This window comes from Chrysemys picta, chromosome 16 (assembly GCF_011386835.1).
Source record: "Chrysemys picta bellii isolate R12L10 chromosome 16, ASM1138683v2, whole genome shotgun sequence".
Taxonomy (NCBI): Eukaryota; Metazoa; Chordata; order Testudines; family Emydidae; genus Chrysemys; species Chrysemys picta.
Window position 1 is genome coordinate 22,529,031 of NC_088806.1, and position 8,722 is coordinate 22,537,752.

The 8,722-nt window shown below is 52.2% G+C and overlaps 1 long non-coding RNA gene across 1 annotated transcript in view; it reads right to left on the reverse strand.

Annotated features, from left to right (window-relative positions):
- Window positions 1-8,359, reverse strand: part of LOC122173893 (uncharacterized) — a 34,767-nt gene extending 26,408 nt beyond the window's left edge. The window contains exon 1 of the long non-coding RNA XR_010593125.1: window positions 6,843-8,359. This is a non-coding gene — a long non-coding RNA (uncharacterized LOC122173893). The remainder of the gene's footprint in view (window positions 1-6,842) is intronic.
- Between the last annotated feature and the right edge of the window lie 363 nt (window positions 8,360-8,722).

The window sequence follows — 8,722 nt, forward strand, 5'->3', positions numbered from 1 at the left end:
CTGGTACAATTCTTGTCAGTTCCAGCTCAGGTGGTAACTAGGGGATTTCTCATAACTGGTCACCCTCCTTTGTTCAGTTCCACCCCATTTTATAACTTTGGCACAAGGCAGGAATCTTTTGTCTCTCTCTGGGTTCCCACCCCTCCTTCTAAATGGAAAAGCACCAGGTTAAAGATGGATTCCAGTATCATGTGACATGTCCTGTGAGCCCCCCTCCATTTTTCTAGGACTGGCCCACACATATGCAGTGGAGGCTTGCAGGTAAACAGAGCCATCTGCAATCAATTGTCCTAGTCAATGGGAGCCATCAAGATTCTAAAGCACCATTAATGGCCCACACTTTGCATAATTACAATAGGACCTCAGAGATATGCTTCATATTCCTAGTTTCGGATACAAGACTGATACATTCATACAAATAGGATGACCACACTCAGATTATAAGCTTTGTAATGATAGCTTACAAGACAGCTTTTGCATGAAATGTATTCCAGTTACATTATATTCACACTCATTAGCATATTTCTATAAAATCATAATGAGTACAACGTCACATACTGTAATACAAATCATAAATGATAATAATCCAATTACAGACTGAGGTCCAAGCTGTGGGAAGCACTGAGCAGCAGGCGATCAACACCTCTTAGATTTTGGCCCTCAAAGAAGTTCCAAAGGGTCTCCCATATCCTTAGAAGTATGTAGGCATCTAACTCCCCTTGATTTCAATGTCAGTTAGGCTCCTAAATACCTGAGGATCTGGGCCCAAGATCCAAAGCAGAGCACTTTCTATACCAGTTCAGACAAAATTATTTAGTCACAGGTGCAAGCTAGAACATTCCTTGCAACACTGTTGCCCAGACGCCCCTTGAGCCAATAGGAACCGAGGGACATCTGTTTCTCTAGCTAACCGATATGTAATGAACTGAGAACAAGGGCAGGGTAAACCCTTTAGTTACTGGATGAAAAGAAGCCACTGGATAAGGCACTTATTTAACACCAATCATACTGTAAATGGCAGATTAAGAAGATACAGCTGCAGGGGCAGATGACGTGTGTGCGCGTGGAAATGCACGGTTTGAACTGCTAGCAGCACCTCTGTTTCAGCATCGGCTTGGCATAAAACAGACAGAAGCACAGCACCTGTCCAGCGCATCTCGCTATCAGCCACCACTGCCCCTCCAAATGATTCTGACAAATTGCTTGTCACGCTAATCTGATTGGCTCTTGCCAGGGTTTCACCCTTTTATCACTTCTCACACTGATCATCCATCACAGCCCTTACATCTGCCAGGAGCAGCTCAAGTCAGGGGCTCTGGAGCTGGGGATGGGAGGGGAGGAGACGGGTAGAGGAGACATTGAGAATACAGGCCAGGACATAAGGCCACTACCTGGCGGGATTTCATTGCTTGGGCAGCACAAGTTTCCCCCACACCCCTGAGGGAGAGAACGAGGCAGGGAGATTTCAAGAACCCTAGTGGACTCCGCTGGGTCTCTGTGCTCGGATCGGAGGAAGAGAAACAGACAGAGCAGGTGGGAGAAGACTCCATTCCGGGTGACAAGGCAGGCCCTGCCTGGGCTCCTTACCCAACACTCATGAGCTGGGCTGTTTAAAAAGCCAAAGAAGGGTGGGTACAAAGAAAGCATAGAGAGGAGAGTCCGGATCCAGAATAATGGGCAGTGGGAGGGAGAGGGTAAGTTAACTCAATGCTTTTGAACCTCAAAAAGATCACAGGTTCCCAGAAGGGGAAACCTGGTGCTTTGACACAGTGGGAGAGGCTCCTCATACAACCTGAAGCCAGAGATATTTCAAAAAGAGACCCGTTAGGATATTGAAAAATTGGAGATGGCGCAGAGAAGAGCCACCTGAATGATCCGAGGGCTGGAGAACACCTCACAGTGAGAGAGTTAAGGATCCCAATCAGTGTTATCAAAATGATCAAGGTGACTTGATTATCGTGTATAAGGATCTACCTGAGGAGAAGATACCAGGCACTAAAGAATTCTTTAATCAAACAGAGAAAGGCAGAACAAGAAGCAAAGATTGGAAGCTGAAGCCAGACAAATGCAAATTAGAATGAAATGGGGCACAAATTTGTTACCAGCGAGGGAGGTTAGCCATTTGGAACAGACTCCGCAGGGAACTGGTGGAGTCTCCAGGCTGATGTGTGTGGGAGAAGAACCTACACAGACTAGGACAGAAACTCAAATCAAGACCAGAGGCCTTTCCAGAAGACAGGCTTTAGCCAAACAAGTTACTGGGCTCGGTGCAGGGGTGACTGGGTGATGTTTTCCAGCCTGTGTTCTACAGAAGGTCAGACCAGATGATCTAATGGTCCTTTCTGGCCTTCAAGTCTATGAATTAGGGCCCCTCTGGCCCAGCCCTTACAGCCAGTTCTCAGCACCCCCCCATCATCCGTCTTCTAGCATTTTGTCCAGTTGGGTTTCTGATGCTCCAAGTCCAAGCAACGCACCCCCATCCCTTCCCTTGGGGATGCTATACCACAACTCAGTAGCTCTCTCTGGTGGGAAGCTCTCCCTGATGCTCAGTCTAGATGTCCCCTTCCCTCATTTCTCCCCCCTTACCTGTAATATGCCCACTCCCCGGAGCACCCTGGAACAATCGCCTCTCTGCTGGGAGATATTTGGCAGATTTTCTAAGTGCCTGGCATTCACAAACACACTATTGCCAGCCCAGCTCTCAGACATCATGAGCCAGCCCTCCCACCCCCAAAAGTATTCTGAGACTTGCTATAAAATCATGAGATTTTAAAAAGTATGTATCAATGCTGGGTTTGGTTTCTTTGCCTTCTGGGGGTTTAAGTCTTTAAGGGTCACATTTCCCAGCCTCTCTCTGCAGCCACCAAGCTAACAATGGTCTATCTTTTTTTTTTTAAATGTAAGCCGAGATTCTCACATACTTAATCACTTGACTCCAGGAGCTGGGGCTTTAAAAAACCAGATGCCAAACGTCATGAGACTCAGACTAATCTGGTAAGAGTCAGCAATGCTGCAAACAGGGCCAGCTTTTGCAGAGAACTCAGTTCCCAGTGTGCCAAGCTCCCTGATAAGTCTAGCCCCAGTCTGCTGGCCGTTTTCACATACTCCTTTCGTCATTTGGTCAGTCGAGAGAGGTCAGATTCATCCGTGGTGAAAAAAAAGCCAGCGGGTGAACACACCAGGATCTGTTTGGCTTCTCCCAGCTCTCATTAAAACAAAGTCAAACCTTCTATAGATAGATCTAGGGGGAAAAGACCTAGAGCCAGGTCTACAGATTTCTGCCAGCCCAGCTCTCTCACTCAGGGCTGGGAAGAGGAGTGATCCTTGACCACTGTAGCTATGCCAGGAATAGCCCCCAGTGCAGACACAGTTATACCAGCTAAGCTTGTTTTGCTGGGCGGGTCGGGGCTGAACTAAGTTCTAGCGGGACAAGCTGCATCCATCCTAGGAACACTTGGACAGTATAGTGTGCCGGGGATCACTCCACCAGCAAAGCATGCCTCACTTAGACCTGGCCTGAGAGAGAGCCGGAGGAGGGGAAGAGCGTGGAACTGGGAGGAAGGGAAGGACTGTCTGCAGGGACAGAGAAGAAAGGCAAGAGAAGAAAAGCGAGAGAAAGGAGTTCATCTAGAGATGGAGACGAACGGGGAGAGAAAAGGAGGGAGCGAGCTGAGGCAAGCTGGATATATTGTGCTGTAGCGTCAGCCCAAGCTCTCCGAGCAGTGCAATCACCCCCCCCCCCACTCCTCAGCCAGGGCTGGTTTCAGGCCCATGCATAGCCCATCCCTCCGCAAAGCCCCTAGCCCAGAGGTGGGCAAACTACAGCCCGCGGGACCCTTCTGCCCAGCCCCTGAGCTCCTGGCCCAGGAGGCTCGCCCCCGGCCCCTCCCCTGCTGCTCCCCTTCCCCTGCAGCTCACTTCACCGCCAGCGCAATGTTCTGGGCGGCGGGGCTGCGAGCTCTTGCCAGGCAGCGCAGCTGCAAAGCCGTGTCCTGACCCGGTGCTCTGTGCTGCGCGGTGGCGTGGCTGGCTCCAGCCCGACGGCACGGCTGCCTGACCTGGTGCTCTGTGCTGCGCGGTGGCGTGGCTGGCTCCAGCCCGACGGCGCGGCTGCCTGTCCTGGTGCTCTGGGTGGCGTGGCTGTAGCGCCGCCAGCCACCAGTGCTCCAGGCAGTGCGGTAAGGGGGCAGGGGAGTTTGGGGTGGTGAACAGGAGGGTCGAATGGGGGTAGGGGCCCATGGGGAGGCAGTCAGGAATGAGAGGAGGGGTTGGACGGGGCAGCGGGGGACAGTCAGGGGCGGGTGGTCCGGGGCGGTCAGGGAACAGGGGGGGAGGGGTTTGGATGGGGCAGGAGTACCAGGAGGGCCATCAGGGGACAAGAAGCAGGGGGGGTCAGATAGGGGGCGGGGGCCGGGCCATGCCTGGCTGTTTGGGGAGGCACAGCCTCCCCTAACTGGCCCTCCATACAATTTCAGAAACCCGATGTGGCCCTCAGGCCAAAAAGTTTGCCCGCCCCTGCCCTAGCCTAATGCTGTTAACAGAGCACACTCCCAAATCTTGCATGGGCTTCTCCAGCGGGCCAGAGGCAGGGCTTTTGCCCTGTGCACTCGTGCTCAGGGCCTGCCCCGCAGAGGATTCCACGGGCCACCCACTGGACAGCAGGGTGAGGACAGAGTGGGGATGGGCACAACCCTGTGCAGGGCTCAGCTCACCAACCCTCACAGGCACTTGCTAGGGCCGAACCCTGCTCCCCATCCTCACAGGGGGGCTGCAGCAATGCCAGGTAATTGCCCCCCGCTGGGCAGGAACACTTCACGCCTGCAGTTTCTGGCACCCGAGCAGAGGTGGAAGTCGATGACTCAGGAGATAATGAGGCAGATCCGAGGGAAAAGGAGAGCGTGGAAGGTGGAGGGCAAGGCAGCTGCATGTCCTTTGGGCCTCCACACCGCCTTGCTGGCTCCCCCATTACTCATGGCCCAGCTGCTGGGGTGCGTGTGAGTGAACGCGCCCCCAAAAGCACTGACTCACCAGAAACCCGGCTGATGCGGAGAGGTGGAGCTGGGATATTTTTATCCCTCTGTTGATGCGGATTCGCTTCTCTTTCTATTTTGGCGGGTGGGTTTGGGTTTGGAGACAGACACGGCGGGTGCTGAGCACAGGCTCTTTGTCTGGTGCCGTAATTGGAAAGCAAGGCTTGCTTGCTCAGACGCACAGCTGCTTGGCTCCCTCGCCTTGGATTCCAGCACGGCTGGATTGCCCTCTGTTCCCTTTGCTTGTGCTTAAGTCACCTCCATAGATAACTCCCCCTCCTCCATCCCTCTCTGGCACACACCCCCATGCTCCCCTGCTATGTTCCAGCCTTTGTCAGCTCAGTGATTCCACTCACTTTGAGGCCAGTTTTACTTCCCTCTTTTTAACAGTGCTTTTCATCCCAGGGACTCAGCAAACTATCATTGTCCTCATGTTAGCAATGGGGGAAATTGAGGCACAGAGAGAACTGACTTGCCTAAGGTTATTAGTGACAGAGCTAGAAATAGAACTCAGGAGTCCTGGCACCCCCTCTCCTATGCTCATCTCCATACTAGAGGCTAATTTTTTTAAATGAGGTTTTTCCATGTGTGTTTCTGTACCTGGAGTACTAGTGGGCAGGCAACAGAGTAGGAGACTGCAGTGTCATGACATTAACCCCTGCTGGGCCCATGACCGTGTGCACGCATCTGAGCACAAGAGGAAGGATGACCTTGTGGTTAAGCACCCAGGAGATCTCGATTCAATTCCCAGCTCTGCCACTCACATCCTGGGGTAAATCACTTAATCTGTAAAATGGACTATTCCTTCGTGCGTCTTGACTATTTCAATTGTATGCACTTAGTGGCACGTTCTGTCCCTCACTATACGTATGTACATCACCTAGCACAATGGGGCTGGGACCTCTGGAGGTTACTGCAAGACACATTAGCGTGTGTGCATGCACACCTCCGAGTGCAAAGTGCGAGGGGGGCAAATACCAGACAATTCCTGAGACACATGGGGTTGGGGAGACACAGCATCTGCACAGCTGGTGAGAAATCCCCACTCAGGACTAATCACTGCAGCTTCTGGGGAGAGATTTTTGGCACCATCTCTAAAATGTCACTTTGAGCAGAGACTTGGCAAAGAAAAGAAATTGTTTACAAGAATCAAATAGGAATCGCTCAAAACAAAAGGCACCAGGCCTGCTACTATTTATTATCCCTGCACGTGTTCAGAGGGCTGTGGAAAGGTTTAGCTAGTGAATGGGATGCCACTTCCCTTCCTCTCTACTAAAGGTTCTTCTCCCCCCCCGCCCCAAGAATGAGATTCACCACCTCTATTGCTCTCCTTCCCCAAAAAGGAGACACCAGCAGACCTCTCTGCACCGTGCTGCAAGGGGAGAACCAGAGGCTCCAGGAACTCCCTCAGGGATTGGGCTAGTGGCAGTCTAATTCACACACAATTGACCCAGCTACTACAAGGGTATGCAGCAAAGCAAAACCCTAAAACAGGTAGATACTTATGTTTTCACCCCAGGGATAGGCTGGGCTTTTTTAGGTCACATTTGGGTAGGTTCAGAGACCTTTCCCCATCAAAATCCCTTCCAATTATGGGCACACTCAGTAATCAAGGAGTTCAAAAAGAACAGGAGTACTTGTGGCACCTTAGAGACTAACAAATTTATTAGAGCATAAGCTTTCGTGGACTACAGCCCACTTCTTCGGAGTTCAAAGGTCTAGAGAGGCCTGGCTTGTTTATGAAAGGTAAGTACAGCTAGACACCAGGTCAGGGCTCATCTTCAACCCTGCTCTGCTGCAATTGGCTTGTACCTGGCCTGGTAGGTCCATCTGGGCAGCAGAGACTCACAAGCTGAGTTCCTCCCAGCAGCTCTTTTAAAGAGTTCACTAACTCTGTGGCACAGCAGCCCTTCCCCTGGCTATCCCCTGCTTGCTCTGGCAAACCCTCTTTTAAGCTTTCTTCCTCTAAGTGGGGCAGGCACTGCGGGTGTGTCTAGTCTGTCCTGGCTGGGCCCAGAGCTCATTAGCTTCTTCCTGATTGGGGCAGGGCCGTGCCCCATCACAACTCCTCTTCCTCCAAAGTAGCTTTGATTTCAAATCTGAAAGCTGTCGAGTGAGAGCACTCCCCCGTAGGGCCCGATCCTGCTGCTGATCTGCACTCAACACTCCCCCTGGGGCTTCTCTTCCCTGAATGAAGCCACGCCTGGGGCCCTGGCAGTTCGGTGGGGAAAGGTAAAAAAGGCAAAGGAAGAACAGAAGCATACTGTGCAGCCCTGCAGAGCAGGCTCCATTCTCCCCGCAACCCCGGACAGCTGTGGAGTGGAGGTTGCAGCTTGCCCCCAGAGATGCCCCGAGATGAGCAAGGGCTTTCAGCGTAATGAGCTTTGCTGTGGCCAGGTTCACGGGAGGCGACATGCACTCGGAGAAGGTGCAGCGGACCCCTTGCACGGGGCACCCCCCCGGCTGTGTTTTCACTGATCCACAAACTCCAGCTCAGGGGATGAGCATGGACTATTCAAGTTCAGGAATGGCAGAGCGAGGGGTAGTTTTCATCCCCCAGCCACTCAAGTATTTCCATGGTGCTAATGAACCGTGGCCACCTACGTACAAGAGGTCATCAGTGGGGATCAGCCCGGCTGGCAGAGAATCACAGGCACTGGGGTCACCATGAGAGGGAGACAGCATCCTATGCAGGGTTATCAGATCTGCACAGGCCAGGAATTCACCCTGAGGCTACAACGGCTCCCTGGAGCCCTTTCTGCTCCATCTGTAGGGCCTGGGGCTGGTCGCTATTTCACATTCATCACTATTGTTTTTTAAAACCACCGGCTGACATTTAATATCCACTCTCATCCCAGCAGGTCATGCTGGTCCCCAACACTGGCCACTTGGGGACAGCTTCTTCGGCATCAAACCCTGAGTGGTACAGGCAGGTGGAACTGGGGATCTGAGGGCCAAGAAGCAAAGCAGGGTGATGGCCCGGGCTTTAAGAGCCTGCCCCTGTATGCAGTGAAACCCCTGGGCCAGATTCTGCAGTCAAACTCCTCATACATCAGCCATACTCAGGATTCACAGCAGTGGCACAGACAGCGGGATCCGGCCCGCACTGCTGAGTTAATTGAATCCGTGTCTTCTTTCCTGGGGCTGTGACTTTTGTTAATAAATTCCCTGAATGGCTGCCAGATTCCCTCCTCTCGGTCTCCTTGGCCTTATCATCTCTGAAAGGAGGCGATTTCTGTGAGCGCCTTTATCCACTTCCCTCCTCAACGGGGGGAGTTGTATAATTCCAGCTTCTAACAAGAATTCGGCGACCCTGGTTAAGGCCGGTGTGAGATGAGTTTTTAATGTGTTGATGAGCTGACTCTCAGACCTCGGCATAGCAGGGGGGAGGGGAGGAGAAGAGGGGGAATTGCTTACATTCAGATCCTTCATGTCCACTGAAGGTAGGGCAAGAAGTAAAGAGTCAATCTGCACTAAGGGAGATGTAGTTAAGCTCTGGAATAGGCTTCCAAGGGAGACTGTGGAATCCCCGTCATTGGAGGTTGTTGAGAACAGGTTGGCCAAACACCTGTCAGGGATGGTCTAGATTGACTTGTCCTGCCTCGGCGCAGGGGGTGGATGTAATGACTCCTCGAGGTCCCTTCCAGTCCTTTCTGTGATTCTATATCTAGCCAGAAGAACCCATGGGCGAA